The following is a 16,750-nucleotide window of genomic DNA, read 5'->3' on the forward strand; positions in this document are numbered from 1 at the left end:
TATGTAATAACCTGTATGATGATACATTATGATCTGTATGTAATAACCTGTATGACACACTATATGATCTGTATGTAATAACCTGTATGACACACTATATGATCTGTATGTAATAACCTGTATGACACAGTATATGATCTGTATGTAATAACCTGTATGACACAGTATATGATCTGTATGTAATAACCTGTATGACACACTATATGATCTGTATGTAATAACCTGTATGACACAGTATATGATCTGTATGTAATAACCTGTATGACACACTATATGATCTGTATGTAATAACCTGTATGACACAGTATATGATCTGTATGTAATAACCTGTATGATGATACAGTATATGATCAGGGCTCGACATTAACTCATTCATGGCCAAAGACGTCTTTGACGTGTTATCAGGAATAGCCCAGAGGGCCAATGACGTGTTTGACGTGTTTTTGTTTTTATTAGTACAGCGCGTAGTTCAAAGACTTCCCCAGCCTGTGACATGTTATCAGGTCCCTAGCCTCAAAGTCAAGCCGACAACACGCGATCAAACACATACCGCAGCTGTTGTTTTGAAATGAGCAGGAGGAAAAACAGAAAACAGAGAAACGCGCTTCCTTGTAGAGAGGAGAAACGCCATTGAAACGCCCCTCGGCGCGCTGCACTGGTCGCCTTGCTGTAGGGCAGAGCGAGAAAGTAATCCAGAGATGTGAGGAATGAGGAAATGATCGATCAGTTTGACGGGTAATCCAGAGGGTGGTGAGGACGTGTTGAATAGCCGAGGGGAAAACGGGAACGATCAAACGGCAGGGAGGATAGGACAGGGATACATGGACGAGGACGGGTGGACCAGAACGAAACAAAATAAACACACGAACAGCTAACAATAACTAAGGCGGGCAGAAGCGGCAGTCACAGCAGCAGACGCCAGCAGTACTCAGACCTGGAAACAACGTAACGAAGATAAAAGGGGGATCGTGTGTGTGTGTGTGTGTGTGTGTGTGTGTCTGTCTGTCTGTCTGTCTGTCTGTCTGTGTGTCTGTCTGCACACTAGGGCTGTCACTTTTCATTCGAAATTCGAATGCAACTTCGAATGTGGGGGAAGGGGTTCGTTTTCGAAATGTAATTTGAATGTTCGAATATTTATTTTTATTTTTATTATTAATTTTTTTTTTTTTTTTTTTTTTTTTTTATTAACCAAAATTAACCAACTGCTGCTTGCTGGTAATGTTAATCCCATGTCAGAAAAAGTCTCCAGATTTGTCGCGTTAGTCTCTTCTGAGAAAGATTGTCTCCAGGGTCTGAAAAGTTGTCTCGAGTTGGATGCAGCCAAGTTTGTGAGGCAGTGTTGTGACTGTGAGCGTCCAAGCTAACACGTCGGGCTGATGCCCGGTGGGCTGCAGTGGGTTGCACCAGCTGTGCGTAAGTTGAAACGTAAGCTAGTTTGAACGTAAAGTCTCACTAAGTCCGAGTTTACGCACTACTAAAAATATTTGGGTTGCACCAAGTGAAATAGTTACAACGTAGGCATAAGTTAGAACTTAAAATTTACACCTACGTCTTACTAGGTGTAAAGTCCTCCGTAAAATAGCAGTTGGCACGGATTGCAACTTGGCACCGTGGCGCATCATTGTTTTGCGTCCGCAACGCGCTCTCCGTGATAAATTACACCCTTTGATATTTATGACTCACGCTTTTGTTTCCCACAAGCTGCAGCACTGCATACAAATTAAAATAACCGCAACAATTTAGTGAGGCAGGATGGTGGTATAGCCTACAATACTGATGAAGAGCTCACAGATAAACGTTAACAGTAATATGAACCTAAACGAACGTTACTCAATAACGTTCTCATTTGATTAGTGTTGATGAAATATGAAAGCACTAATTTGCGGTGGGCAACATGTCCTGTTTTCACTCCACTTAAACAACCGTAAATAAACACCGTTTCCACCGTGCTTTTCACTGATTGGTCACAGATACTGTACACGTCATTGTCTGCGACACTATTTTGGTTAGTATGGACTTTAGGGTCTACTAGTTAAGATGTACCTTACGTCTCCGTGGTGCAACCAAACAAAGACACAACTTTAGTGTCAAACTAACTAGTTTGAACGTAGCAGTTAGTGTGGACTTTACACCCTAACTTAAGACAGAACTTACGTTCAGCTGGTGCAAGAGGCTGCTGGACTGAAAAAAAAAAAAAAAAAAAAAAAAAAAAAAAATTTTTTTTTTTTTTTAATTAATCAAAAAACTTCGAATATATTCGAACGAATATTGGGCAATTAAAGTTCGTTCGAATTTTATTTTGGGGAAAAAGTGACAGCCCTACTGCACACTCACTCACACTGAGTAAACTGTATTGTTGAATGTAAAAAAAGCACTTCATGTATATATATATATATATATATTTATTTTTTTTGTCATTTGTGTCATAATGAATCATATTTACATGTCTGATGTCAATACAGTTCAAAATAAAAGAATTGAGAGCGAGTTCTGCCTGAGATTGTGTCGTTTACAAAAATGGCCTTTTCTCCTGTTTGTCTTCTCAGAGAGACCTTTTTGGTGAAAACAGGGTGTATATAAATGGCTATAAGTAGAGTACAGAACATGCTAAAAGCTCACTTTTTTTCCCCTGGTGAACCCAGAGACGTACATCTTCATTTTGAGGTATTGCAAATCACTTTGGTGCTAATAGATAATTTACTGTGGGTCTTGAAAGATGACCAACAATTATGAAAATCTTTGGCCTGTGCTAAATATTGGCAGTCCTAAACTGGCCATGAATGAGTTAACGGATGCCCGGTTGCCCAACCAAAAAAAAAAAAAGTCAACCATTTATTGGCCTTTGGTTGCCCCAGTGGCAACCATGTTTTAACATGTAAAAAATATGCACAGCAGCAAACTGCAAAATATGCACCAAATATATTTTTTTAATACTTGTGAGTGACATGCATGCATGTGACATTTAATTGCTGTTACAATCGGAACGATGTTGCTAATTACCAGACGGAACCCAGTAGACACTGCACGTGCAGTGTGTTTACTCAGAACTGAGGGCTGCGCGCACACCGGCTCAGCTGCAAGCATGAAGTTGTCTGCCTGGGTGAAAGCCCTGACTAACGTTACCCTGGTGTCAACATCACAAATGAACGAGCAACAAAGATGATTCGATTGACAAATAACCAGATGAACCGCCTGCACGAAAAAAAGATGGCATTTGAGAAAAATAGTTCAACCGTGTCAGGGGAGACAGACATACCTACTCGTAAACTATGGACTATTTCAGAACGAACAAACAGCATGCTCCGAGAGAACAGGTGTGTACTTTTTATTTGAGATTGGTGCATGTAGAAAGAAGTAAGACCGCAGACTGTGCGGAATTTCCTGATTACAGCGGGAGGCGAGCGCATTGTTGTGCATCGCGGCTAACTGCAAAACATGTACAGAATGCTGCCAACTAGGAGATCCTTAAAAAACGTTTGAACTACGTGTATTATATGCTGAGAAATGAGGAACCCTTTACATCCTTACCTCGTCTGGCGTAGTTTCAGTAAAGAACGCATCTGATTTAGGGCGACTGACGAGCGACGTCGACACCCTAGCAAGCACTTTTCAAAGTTAACGTCGAGCCCTGATGATGTGTATGTAATAACCTGTATGATGACACAGTATATGATGTGTATGTAATAACATGACACAGTATATGATGTGTATGTAATAACCTGTATGATGATACAGTATATATGATCTGTATGTAATAACCTGTATGATGACACAGTATATATCATGTGTATATAATAACCTGTATGATGACACAGTATATATGATCTGTATGTAATAACCTGTATGATGATACAGTATATGATCTGTATGTAATAACCTGTATGATGATATGTGTATATAATAACCTGTATGATGACACAGTATATATGATCTGTATGTAATAACCTGTATGATGACACAGTATATATGATCTGTATGTAATAACCTGTATGATGACACAGTATATATGATGTGTATATAATAACCTGTATGATGACACAGTATATATGATGTGTATATAATAACCTGTATGATGACACAGTATATATGATGTGTATATAATAACCTGTATGATGACACAGTATATATGATCTGTATTTAATAACCTGTATGATGACACAGTATACAGTATATGATCTGTATGTAATAACCTGTATGATGACACAGTATATATGATCTGTATTTAATAACCTGTATGATGACACAGTATACAGTATATGATCTGTATGTAATAACCTGTATGATGACACAGTATACAGTATATATGATCTGTATGTAATAACCTGTATGATGACACAGTATATATGATCTGTATGTAATAACCTGTATGATGACACAGTATATATGATCTGTATGTAATAACCTGTATGATGACACAGTATATATTATATGTATGTAATAACCTGTATGATGATACAGTATATGATCTGTATGTAATAACCTGTATGATGACACAGTATATATGAGTAGTCTATAGTGGTTATGTTTACCCAAACATTTATTTGAAATGTAAACCTGTTGGTCTGCAGTAGAAAATAATTTCACACAATGTAAAGAGGATTTTCCCCATCTCAGATTGGGCCTTGTGGTCTCAAATAAAATCCCGAGTCCGGCTTGTCCAAGACCGAGTCAAGACCAAGATCGAGGGAGGGCAACTCTGAGACGAGATCGAGGCCATCAAAATGTGGTCTAGACCAAGATCAGTCTCGAATACTCCAACACTAGTGTGCGTGTGTGCGTGTGTGTAACAGGTGTAGGGTCAGGGGTAGGTTGTGATGATTGACAGAAATAGAAGGACACAAATGGAGCTCAACACACACACACACACACACACACACACACACACACACACAGAGGGTCACAGAGTGCATCAGCAACAGTTATCCCCCCTCTACTGTATGTATGTGTGTGTGTGGGTGTGTGTGTGAGAGAGAGAGAGAGAGAGAGAGAGAGAGAGTGTGTGTGTGTGTGTGTGTGTGTGTGTGTGTGTGTGTGTGTGTGTGTGTGTGTGTGTGTGTGTGTGTGTGTGTGTGTGAGTTAGTGACGCGCGGGCCGCAGTTATAAGCGCGCTGACCGCGGATATCCCGCCCCGCGGACGGGCCGGATCATAAAAATAAACATTCTGATTAATAGCGGATGGGTTGCGGGCGGTTGAAACGATGTATCATTAATGAGGAAAAATAATATGAATTACGTTCTCTAGTCTATGAACGTATTTTAAGCTACATTTTTCATCAGGCACATTCTTAGTCGCCTATAGACGGGTTCATGTGCAACGTCATTACGTAGATGCGCGCGCACGATCGGGGTAGGAAGAAAGCAGGAAGGAAGCCGCTCCACACAGTCAAAACACAGAGGCAGACAGACCGAGACAGACATGACAAGGAGCTGTGGCGCTGTAAACTGTACCAACCGTCAAAAAGACGGATGGAAGATGTACAATATACCGCGGGGATCTCATCCATTTGCAAAAAACAGAAGGAAATTATGGCTCCAGGCCATTAAAAGGGAAGATTGGGGTCCCACTGGTCCTAAAGGCGACGAGAGTCTGTGCGGTGCTCACTTCATATCTGGTAGGCTAACGTTATGTTTATGTTTGCTAACAACAACAAATAATGAGTAGCTAACTTAGCTAACGCTGTCATTGTATGATTCATACCAGTGATAGCTCATGATAGGCCCTTTCAGGGCTGTGTTTTCACTGTCTGTTTTGCCAGCTGTGTCGGCTGTGTTGTGCAGTAGCTGCCTGTCAGTAAGCTGACAACACTGTCCTGAAATGGGATAACTAATGTTAGTCAGTCATAGCATAACTTTGACTAACTGTCCAACTAAAGTTGTTGTGCATTAAATGTATTATACAGCTTTCTTTAACTCTGAATAGACATTAATGATTGATTTTGTCCGGTTGGTGCTCATTAACGTTATGGCTGCAGTTCCTGGTTTGTAAAATGTCAAACTGATGTTGGTTAAACAATTAGCAGCTAACTTACAGCTTACTCTCTCTTATCAGGAGCACCGTCAATGGATTATGAGAGTCCAGATTTTGTTCCATCAGTGTTTTCACACAGCACCCGCCGAAACACCACAGGAAAGCTGGCAAGGTCTGTGTCATGTCATGTAGAAAGTTACGGTATGGCCATTCAGTCATCATTTGTAATATAATATAATCTAACCTATCTTGGTAATGTAGCTTGTTTAGTATCTGAGAATATAAGATATATGTGTGTGTCCTTCTTTATGTTATTGCATTGTTATCAATTAATATGTTGATAATTTTTTAGCACGTTAACTTGACCATACTCGACTGTTGTCATAGATATGAAAGAAAGAGAAGGCGCGATGACACTACGGCCCCTGTTACCAGCCCCACAGGTGAAACTGAGGCGGGTCCTATTGAATCCTCTGAAGGTATGTGCAATCAGACTATTTTAGTGTTAGTGTGATAAAGAAACAGATGTTCTATGTGTGTGTGCGTTGCTGCATGCATGTCTGTGTATGTTTGGAGCTGGCTCGTGATGTGACACAAGAGTTAAGTAATTGTTCTCCTTTTTTGCGTTGCAGATGAAGGCGAGATGGTGCCCAAAAAAGAGATGGACCAGCTCAACCTGCAGTACAAGCAGCTCCGTGATGATTATGATGCTGTGAAAAGAGAACTGGAGGCCACACAGGACGAGAATAAACAACTGAAGCAGCAGCTTAAGCAGTCCAAATTTGGGTTTGATTCTATAAAAGACATGAACTCTAAAATACTTTTTTTTACTGGGTTACAGTCAGTGCAGGCTTTCAGGTGGCTGTTGGATATTGTAAAAAAAAGCAAACTTGTGCTTAAGGGTGGGTTAAGCTGGGAGAACCACCTCCTTTTGGTTCTAATGAAAGTCCGACTTGGACTCAGCAACAGAGACCTTGCCTACAGATTTGGACTTCCATTCTCAACTGTATCAAAAATATTAAGAGAGTGGATTCCCTTGTTGTCCTCAACATTGAAGCCTTTGATCGCGTGGCCTGATAAGGATGCAGTGAGAGCAAACATGCCCAAGTCTTTTAAACCTCAATTTAAGAAGTGTCGTTGTATTATAGACTGTACTGAGTTTTTTATAGAGAGAACATACAATTTAAAGGCAAGGGCTGAAACCTGGTCAAATTACAAGCACCAAAACACAATCAAGTATCTGATTGGAATAACACCAGCAGGAGCCATATCGTTTTTGTCTGATGGGTGGGGAGGTCGTGCATCTGACAAGCTAATAACTTTACATTCTGGCTTTTTGGGGAAACTTGAGCATGGGGATGAGATCCTTGCAGATAGAGGTTTCCTTGTTAGAGAGGAATTGGCCAGTGTAGGAGCAACATTGAGAATCCCAAGTTTCACTAAGGGGAAGGCTCAGTTGCCTGGTTCCTGTGTTGACACTTCACGGCAGTTATCAAGAGTCCGCATACATGTGGAACGAGTGATAGGTCAGCTTAAAACCTTTCAGATACTGAACACTGTGATACCCATCAGCCAAGTCGATATGCTAGATGACATTGTAACCATATGTGCTGGTCTCACCAACATTAGGCGGACTGTGGTAGCCCGGCGTTAACTGTGTTAAAAGAACATTTATATGGGACACATAACAGATATTTTTGATATTGCAACACACTTTCATATGACAGCAATTCAGAGTGATCATCTTCTAACATTTGATTTATTTTCTCCTTAGCTGGGAGTTCTTTATGCATCAACTGACAATGTTTTAACTGTGATTCAAAAAATAATTTTGTCCACATTAGGGCAATGGACCAAAATCTGGGAATAGTTTTGTTAGTTCTGATTTTCTCCAGAATCCCAGCAATCTCTGTATTTTATGTAGAGATATAACAGTGAAACTATGATCACAGTCATTGTTCAACATTCTCTAATCGTGTTAACTTGTAATGAAAATATTAGTGGGGACCCCCAGAATCCCCTGGACCCCACATTGAGAACCACTGCTTTAAATGCAAACTAATGAAAGCAACATGTACTAAAAGAGAAATGCAGTTGTAAAATGTTCTCATCTATAACACATGTGAATAATTAATACAAAATGAAGAGAAATAACATTTCTGTTTGGAGGTGAATTTTTAAGACTTTTTCTTGCTTGTTAATTTTGATATTTTTCTCCAGTGTCTGCAACTGCACTTGTCTCCATGCATTATTGGGATCTATTTGCATCCACATTTCCATTTTTTGGAGTATCTGGTAATGTTCACACATGGATAGTGGAAGTGTTGGCAGCAGTCTGGGCACTTGATCATTTTCCCAAAGCTAGGCCTTTTGCAGGAGAGACATTTGATCTCTTCAGCCAGGTCGGGGTCTTTGCGGCGACAGATAAGTTCTGGAAGGAGGTGGTCCATGAAGAAGACCTCAGCCTTGGGAATATTTTCTTGGAGAAAGGACTCATCTCTCCATAGCCGGCAAATGATGGTGCTTGTCTTGGTCCACACCATGAAATCACATTTGTCCATTTGACAAGCATACATTTGTAATTGAATCTGTGTGTAATATTGGTGAGTAGGTCGCAGATCATAGTTTTTGTCAAGGCAAAATGATGCATCAGACTCTGACCCCTCTAGTCCCTCCTTGTACTTGTATGGACATTTAATCTCCAACAGCCCTGTTCCACAGCAGGCACAGGAGAATACTCCATCAGGAGAAGCAGCCAGGTATGGCTCATCTGCTTTCACTCTTAGACCCACTTTTTTTACAGTCAAGTCCTTGTGTAACTTACTCATTTCTGTTTGGTAAGATTGCCGTGCAGTATCTTCCATTTGCCTTCCCCACATGACAGCTGGAACAGTGAGATCTGTGGATTCATACTGCATTATCTGTTTAACAACACTTTCAACTGAGGACTCCTTGCATTTAATAACCCTGTGAAAGCTACTGCCCGTTATACGTCCCACTCGATGGATGTTCCATGTTGTGCACTGTGCCTGCTCTTTAGTGACGTCCTGTAGATGTTCCAGTCTGTTAGCTGTGCATTGCCTTCTCATTTTGTCATAGCTGGCTTTGCACTTCTCGCTAAGGTCAGTTGACGACAGGTCCCTAGCAGATGGGTCATGCATAGCTGTCAGGGGCTCGGGGAGTTCATCTTCTGTTTCTGATGCTGTATCTGTCTCAGAGTCTGCAGCTGTGTTGATGGATGTAAACAGAGCAGCGTTTGGACATATCTTTTGCAGAGCCTGGAGATCTTCAGTTGTAATTGCTGTGTGTAGCAGGGAAAGTATGTAAGCAATAGCATAAAAGGGGGTCGTTTTACAGTAACAGTCTTATCAAAATCATTTATGTTAAATTAGATATTCAATTTAGTGCTGTGAGAAATTAGTGAAATTATTAGGTAGGCTATTGATTCGCCTATTGGGTACAGACAGGGGTGTAGTGCTGTGGGAGCACAGGGGAGCTCCCACACTTTTTGTTTGTTTTTACAATAGTAAAATTGGTGGTGGGGGGGGGGGAGTTGTTCCCAATAGGTGCGCTCCCCAAGTTCTCCAGGTAAGCACTACACACCTGAATGAGGGTGTGCGTAATAGTTCACCAAGTACCAGCGCATTTACGCATCACCCGTGGCTTAATAACCTGCAGCCAGTGTTTCACTCTTATTTACCTGGTACATTTTGTGGTGTTGGTGCGTGACGTAATTGGGGCAACTCTGTCAGATGTCGTTTTGGTCGGCTGAAGTTGATGTTCTTCAGGGTTTGTGGCTCTACTTTTTTTCTGGACATGTCCTTCCACTGATTTGCTTTGGATGTGCAAGCAACCTCCTCCTCGGTGCGTCTGCGCCCTGATAGTTCAACCTGGCACATGATGGCTGCAGCATGACTGCAACAAGAGGCGAGACTGGAGCGATGGGTAGGTTATTAGCCAAAAAAGTGTGTGAAATCATGATCTCAGATTATCTGTTGTTTGATACTTACCCTGCCATGCATGTGCAGTTTGCTGTTAATATGTAGCCAAGGTCCTTATGCACGTAAACCCAGGCATCGTATGGTTTTGTTTTTAAGCCTTGTCTTTGGCTAGGTAGGACACCTGCCCTCAAAATGCAAAACCCTGAACCCGTATCATGATACTTGACCTCTTGTACATTTCCACAAAGTACATAATTATAGGCATCCAAGGATTTGTATGCACGCAGATTTTCTTTTGTGTAAACACTTGGCTTCTCTATGAGATATGTGTAGATATCTGGCCATATAATGGCGGGCCACTTGGACATATCTAAAATCCATTCATTGTCCGGAATAGAATATGGATCTGGTAATTTCTCACCATTGCTTAGTACCAATTTATTCAGGTAATCGGCGCGGTCAGAGCTACATAGGCTTACAATATAATCGATAGGCATCTTTACTCACCCTGGCATGGACTAGCTAGCTACTAGCTACCTGTCAGATGTTTGTTTACGTTAGCTAGCTGTGTGGCAGTGGGTCAGTAGGTTAACGAAGGTGAACGCCCATGCTTTGTCAATTAAAGGCACCGGCTCAACAACAAAACGGCCAAAGTAGCGAAATTATGTCAGCAAACCATACATATTTTTTGCAAAAGAAAGGCAAACACACATTTCCAACTCTGAAATTGAATTTTTATTAAGCAGTCGTCTTGCAAACAGTGCGATCTACGTGAATAGTCTACAATCTACTACAAAGTGCGAAATCTACAAAGAGCTTTTACCCCAGGGATGCGCGCGCATCCACTCGTGTTTGTATACAAGAAACCCGTCTATTGTAGATCCCCCAAAGGACCCCACGGCCGTAAACCAAACAATAGCCATGTGCTAGGTCGCTAGGCTCCACTTTTCGTCCATATATGGTCAATGATGTCACCCTCAAAAAGGAGTCTCCGCTGAAGACGTGTTTGAAGAGAAGACGCGTTCGTATTTTCCCATACAATGAGGCAATCAAGTCAACTAAACTTAAAGCTATAGCGTTAGCCGAGTAAACTACATGAGGGCAAGTGGTGGACTGGACATAATACAGCATGGAAGTTTATTTGGAGTCTTGGACTGCAGCGATCGCACCAACGGCAGCAGAAACCGTAAGTTCGCTCCTTTTATAGCGTTTTATAGCGTTTATAGCGTCGGGTGCATGGCGGGCGCGGATCTATAAATAGTATGAAATAATTTGTGTGGATTTATGGCAGGCGGACGGTTCATGCACACACGCGGATTAGGATGGCATAAAAGCTCATCCGCGTGTGTGTGTGTGTGTGTGTGTGTGTGTGTGTGTGTGTGCATGCATGCGTGCGTGCATGGGTGCGCTTGTGTGTTCCAGCCAATGGGGTGATCCCAGGACATAAACTAAGCTATAAAGGAGGAGACATTACATCACAGCAGCATTCTGGGAGATGCCTGGAGAACATGTGTGACCTCTGACCTTTGATGAAGAAATGTCAGACAACAGTCTGAGTGCTTTTACTAATGTGTCACTTTGTTTATGAGCCCTGTAAACAATGTGTTACAGGGATGGGCAACTTTCTTTCTTTCTTTCTTTCTTTTTAACAATCCCGATTATTTCTTGCGCTGTGCTCCTGATTGGTAATTTCTCTGGATCTCCTGATTTCATACGGATACAAATCAAATGTCTGTAGCAGGCTTAGTTTTAAACCCAGAGTGGCGTGTCTGGTCTCGTACAAAACTAGGAGGCCTAAGCCATACATTGGTACCAACCATGTCATGCTAGCTTGTCGGGAAGGGTGGTAAATAACGCTCCAAAATTAGGGTTAGGGTAATTTTGGCGAGGGGTTGGTATTGTAGCGTATCGGGTAATTACGTGTATTGGGGTGTTTCCGTGCTTGGTTAGGAACTGATATGTGTGGGTGTGTTCCTAGGGGGAAGGGGATATATGTGACCAGCGGCCGGGGCGAAGGAGTCAGGCTATGCGAGGGAGCTGACCGGGTGGTTGCAGAGCTAGCAGCGAAGCTAGCTGCTAGGAGCTATATTGTGAAGACAAGAATAAAAAGCCTGTACCAACTTCAAGTCTCCAGTTCCTTGGACAAATACCCACTTTGTTACATTGGTGTCAGACAGTAAAGCGGTAACGCCTCTGATTCGGCCGAGAGGGGAGAGGGTGAGAAGGAACGGCAAAAGAGACGGGTGGTGCGGCTTTTTGGCTCTAGATCTAGCGCTAGTAAGTTAGCTACCAGGGGTGCTAACTGCTAACTGCTAGCTGCTAAGACCACGTGCGATGGTGCGCGGAGAATGGCCATCGGTGAACGGGAGGAAAGGAGAGCTGACGGCGGGGATCAGCTCGATGCTGGCGGGCATGGAGGCCCGTGTGTTGAGAGAGGTCGGACGGCTGGTGGAAAAGACTCCTGCCTGGGCAGTAGAGGTGATGCGGGCGCTGCGAGAAGTCATGCAGCGGGTGGACTTGATGAGCGCGGAGGTAATGCAGCGGGGAGAGCGGCTGGAAGAGCCACGGAAGAGACTGTGTTGGACCTGCAGAGAGCCGGGCCACGTGGCGAGGTGGTGCCGAGGCGGTCCCGGGAGACGGACCGGGTATGCGGGACAACGACATGGACAGCAGGGAGCCTGCTGGGCATGTAGCGCGATCGGACATCTAGCCAGAGAGTGTCCAGAGGCTGTCGGAGATCGGGGGGCAGCGGGAGAAGAGAGACGTGCAGGCGGCGGACAGGTGAGACTCTGCTGGACTTGCCAGTCACCGGAGCACTTGGCCAGGGACTGCACTGAGAGTGTGGAGGCCGGAGGTGAGACGCAGGCTGGGAAGAGCGTGAGCAGCCGGGGAGAAGAGAACGTGGTGACGGATAGGAGAACGGTGCTGCAGGGGAACAGCCAGAGGGAAGAGAGGGACATCGTCTGCAGCGTTGTTACAGTCGGGAGAGCGACGCTCGTGTCTCCGAGTGAGCGAGAGGGGTTACCGCCGGGGGAACCGGCCCAGCCTAACCGCTATACACCCCCTAACGTTGCACTGCGGAGAGCCGAGGGGAAGATCGACGCCGGTGGTGTTTGCTCTGCTGTCCTCAACCCTGGAGGAGGGGGACGGAAAAACGAGCGGAGAGCCGAGGGGAAGATCGACGCCGGTGGTGTTCGCTCTGCTGTCCTCAACCCTGGAGGAGGGGGACGGAAAAACGAGCGAGTGCGAGGCCGGGAGGACGACGCCAGGGTCAGCTGGAGAGTCGACGGGCGCGAGTGGAGACCGGAGGACGAGGATGTCGATCCGGTGCTCGTTCGTGCATTTGGCTACTGGAACAAACAAGAAGGGGGGGACCGAAAAGAGTGCTTCAGGCGGGACAGAAGCTGGGAAAAGGGGGGATGGAAATGGGGTTTAAAAGAAAAGCTAAGGAAAATGTGGGGGCTTGTGTTTGAATTGAAATGTGTGAAAAAGAAGGAAATAATGAAAACTAGACATTATGGAGTGCCTAATGGGAAACTAGACATTATGGCGGTACCTAATGGAAAACTAGACATTACGGAGTACCTAATGAAAAACTGGACATTATGACGGGGGTGCTGAAAAGAAAAGACTGGTTGTTGGGGAATTATAATTTGATGTGGTGATGGGAAAAATATTGTGTTGGGTGTGTTTTGGTACAGGGGGATGTGTGTGGGTTGTGCATGTCGCGTGGAAGCGACATTAAATTTGTGTGGGGGAAATGTAGCGTATCGGGTAATTACGTGTATTGGGGTGTTTCCGTGCTTGGTTAGGAACTGATATGTGTGGGTGTGTTCCTAGGGGGAAGGGGATATATGTGACCAGCGGCCGGGGCGAAGGAGTCAGGCTATGCGAGGGAGCTGACCGGGTGGTTGCAGAGCTAGCAGCGAAGCTAGCTGCTAGGAGCTATATTGTGAAGACAAGAATAAAAAGCCTGTACCAACTTCAAGTCTCCAGTTCCTTGGACAAATACCCACTTTGTTACAGTATGATGTTATGTCTCTTCCTTCTTTATAGGTTCCTTAACATAAACGAGGTAGTGAAGGTATTCAAGGTAACCAATAACACACACACACGCACCCACACACACACACACACACACACACACACACACACACACACACACACGCATACATGATAGCTCTCAAATATCGCTAATTACTGACAACAGTCACAACACACAAACACACACACACATACAAGCGCGCGCGCGCGCGCGCGCGCACACACACACACACACACACACACACACACACACACACACACACACACACACACACACAAACCTCTAAGCAATATTGAAATGTGTTTTGTCTGGTAATGCCTGTTAAACCAGTTAAACCAGTTTACGTTTTTTTCCCTCGATTGCTCACATGCATGGGTCAACACTGAAGCCACGTTTTCAAAATGCTTCATATAGTCTTCATTACCAACATGCATCTTGGCCAAACCGTTCATCTCACCTCCAAAACCCACTTCAATCACAAAAACACAACCAGCCCCAATTACTCCTTCATTAGGGTCTGGATGCAAGACTATCCTCCACTGATTCGGTGATGCATTTTTTCAGCACCAATTGATTGGTTGCTGTCTGTTGTCCATCATCGATCTCCTTGACCAGTCACAGTGGCAAAGCAGGAGAACTTTGACGATCCTGCGCCAAAGAACTTCACTCGGTTTTTCCACTGCCAAAACAAGGCAGGAGCGTTGTTGTCTAAAACAGTGGTTCTCAAATGGGGGTCCGGGGATGCATCTCAAAGCATCAATCTTATTATCCTATGGGGGACCATGGGACAAAGTCCTATCAAATGGGGGTCCGTGGTCTAATTTTGGTCAGTTTAGGGGTCCTTCATGTGAATTTTTTTTAGAACCACTAGTCTAAAAAGCACAAGCTTCGTCTCTTGCCTTCAATACTCTTTGTCTGCTACATGCGGTACCTACACCTGCCACCAGGGTTAGGGTTAGGGTTAGGTTAACGTTAACTTTAGCTGCAAGCTGCACGCAGCTCAACAACCGGCCAATAGATTGCAAAGCTGATGGGTTACTACTAAATAATCAAAGCAATAATCAGAGCGACTATGCCTGACATTCAAGTCATATATATATATATATATATATATAGCTATATATATATATATATATATATATATATATATATATATATATATATATATATATATACTAGTTCACCAGCCTCAGACATCACAGACCAATTGCATGCATTGATAATCGCATGTGATGGTACTCAGCCAATCAGGCTCGCCACTGGCAACCCATGTGGTGCTACTCAGCCAATCAGGGCTGCCGCTCAGCTGCTGCAAGGTCTGTAATGGCGTCTCCCATTTCCAGAAAAATCAATGAGGAAAACACAGCCATAAGTGCAGTTCTTGCAGAAATATACTCAATAACAACAATTAAACACGAACACTATGCACAAGCATCGCTGGAAAATATGTTTTCGTCGTTCTTCTGAGATGGATGGATTATTTTGGACTGCATGTGGAGACGCTGATTGTAGGGCTGTCCCAAACGATTATTTTCTTATCGATTCGACTAACGATTATTTTTCCGATTAGTCGATTAATCTAACAATTATTTTTTATTTAGTTTTTTTATTATATAACAATAAATTTACCCAAAACAAATAAATAACCAAAAACTTCTCAATTTCTGTATTTTATTTAACCATCTCATTCTCTTTAACACATTCACTGCCAACAACGTATGAACACGTTTTCAGAATCCAGCTGTTCCCTGCCAACAACGTGTTTACACGTTTTTGGCATCGATTTTTTTTTTTTGACGGTGGGTTGTGCATCTAACCCTTTTACATCTCTTATATAATTATTGGAGCCACCGAACGTTTACAACCCATTCCACCGACCCACTAAGTGGCAACAGTGCTCTCCTGGCTAGAGGAAGGAAAGCATTTTTTTAACTTGTCACGCCATTCTCAGCCCAGCCATTCTCATGAAAAATGGATGGGGGAAAACGCTTTTCGCGCTGATTGCTGGCGATGCGGGATTGCAAATTTACATAATAGATTCAGCCGATCTACTATGATCGGGTGATAGATTACAGGTGGAGGAACACACTTTGAAACACGCAGCATAAATATGACCAGAATCGCAAAAGCTTCTCTCAACCAAAACTCCAAACGAGCGAGTCCATCCCGACTTCCTCAAACAGCGGCCGTGCAGACATGCAGGCACAGGAGAGCAGCAAAGCACTGACTGGTGACAAGCTTGTCCGCCCACGGAGGGAGGAGTTGAAGCAACTCGAGAGGGAGGGAGAGAGAGAGAGAGAGAGAGAGAGAGAGAGGGAGGGAGAGCGAGAGGGAGGGAGAGAGAGAGAGAGAGCGAGAGGGGGAGGGAGAGAGAGAGAGAGAGCCAAAAATGAATGGTTAAAGTGACTGTTCCATCCAATTTCACAAAAAGCCGTTTATCTCTGAATATTCTTTCTGACGCTAAAACCATGCTGTATTCAACTGCTAATGCTTACATAACTACTAACTCTACAAACTAACTCTTTTAGACAGAGAAAGTACACATTCTATTAGTACTTTTGAGATATTGTATGTTCACAAACTCCAAGCTGAAACGAATCCTCGGCTCTTGTAAAATGAGCCATAATCCTCAAAAAACGGCTTGGCAGAAGCTACCTACAGCAAAAAAAAACGGCTGGCAGTCAATGTGTTAACAGTCCAACATAAAATCTCTCAAATAAAATTAAAGCAAGAGCTTGTCCTCAAATAAAATGAATATAGTGCAATTCAAAATAAAATAGTAGAATAAATTAAATT

General features: G+C 43.3%; 1 protein-coding gene and 1 long non-coding RNA gene across 3 annotated transcripts in view; one reads left to right on the forward strand and one right to left on the reverse strand.

The window, feature by feature from the left end:
- Positions 1 to 16,750, reverse strand: part of LOC310795431 (dual specificity tyrosine-phosphorylation-regulated kinase 2-like) — a gene marked incomplete at both ends in the record, with an annotated part of 109,907 nt that overhangs the window by 46,331 nt on the left and 46,826 nt on the right. The gene's annotated exons all lie outside the window — the stretch shown is intronic.
- On the forward strand, positions 5,365 to 8,621 carry LOC310795438. 2 transcript variants are annotated; one of them, XR_014553621.1, is made up of 4 exons: positions 5,365 to 5,612; positions 6,050 to 6,169; positions 6,356 to 6,447; positions 6,601 to 8,621. It is a non-coding gene; the product is annotated as an uncharacterized lncRNA (long non-coding RNA). The 2 variants fall into 2 exon arrangements; XR_014553622.1 differs by having other exon boundaries at positions 6,050 to 6,140.

The sequence above is a fragment of the Poromitra crassiceps genome (genome assembly GCF_964638095.1).
Source record: "Poromitra crassiceps genome assembly, chromosome: 2".
NCBI lineage: Eukaryota > Metazoa > Chordata > Actinopteri > Beryciformes > Melamphaidae > Poromitra > Poromitra crassiceps.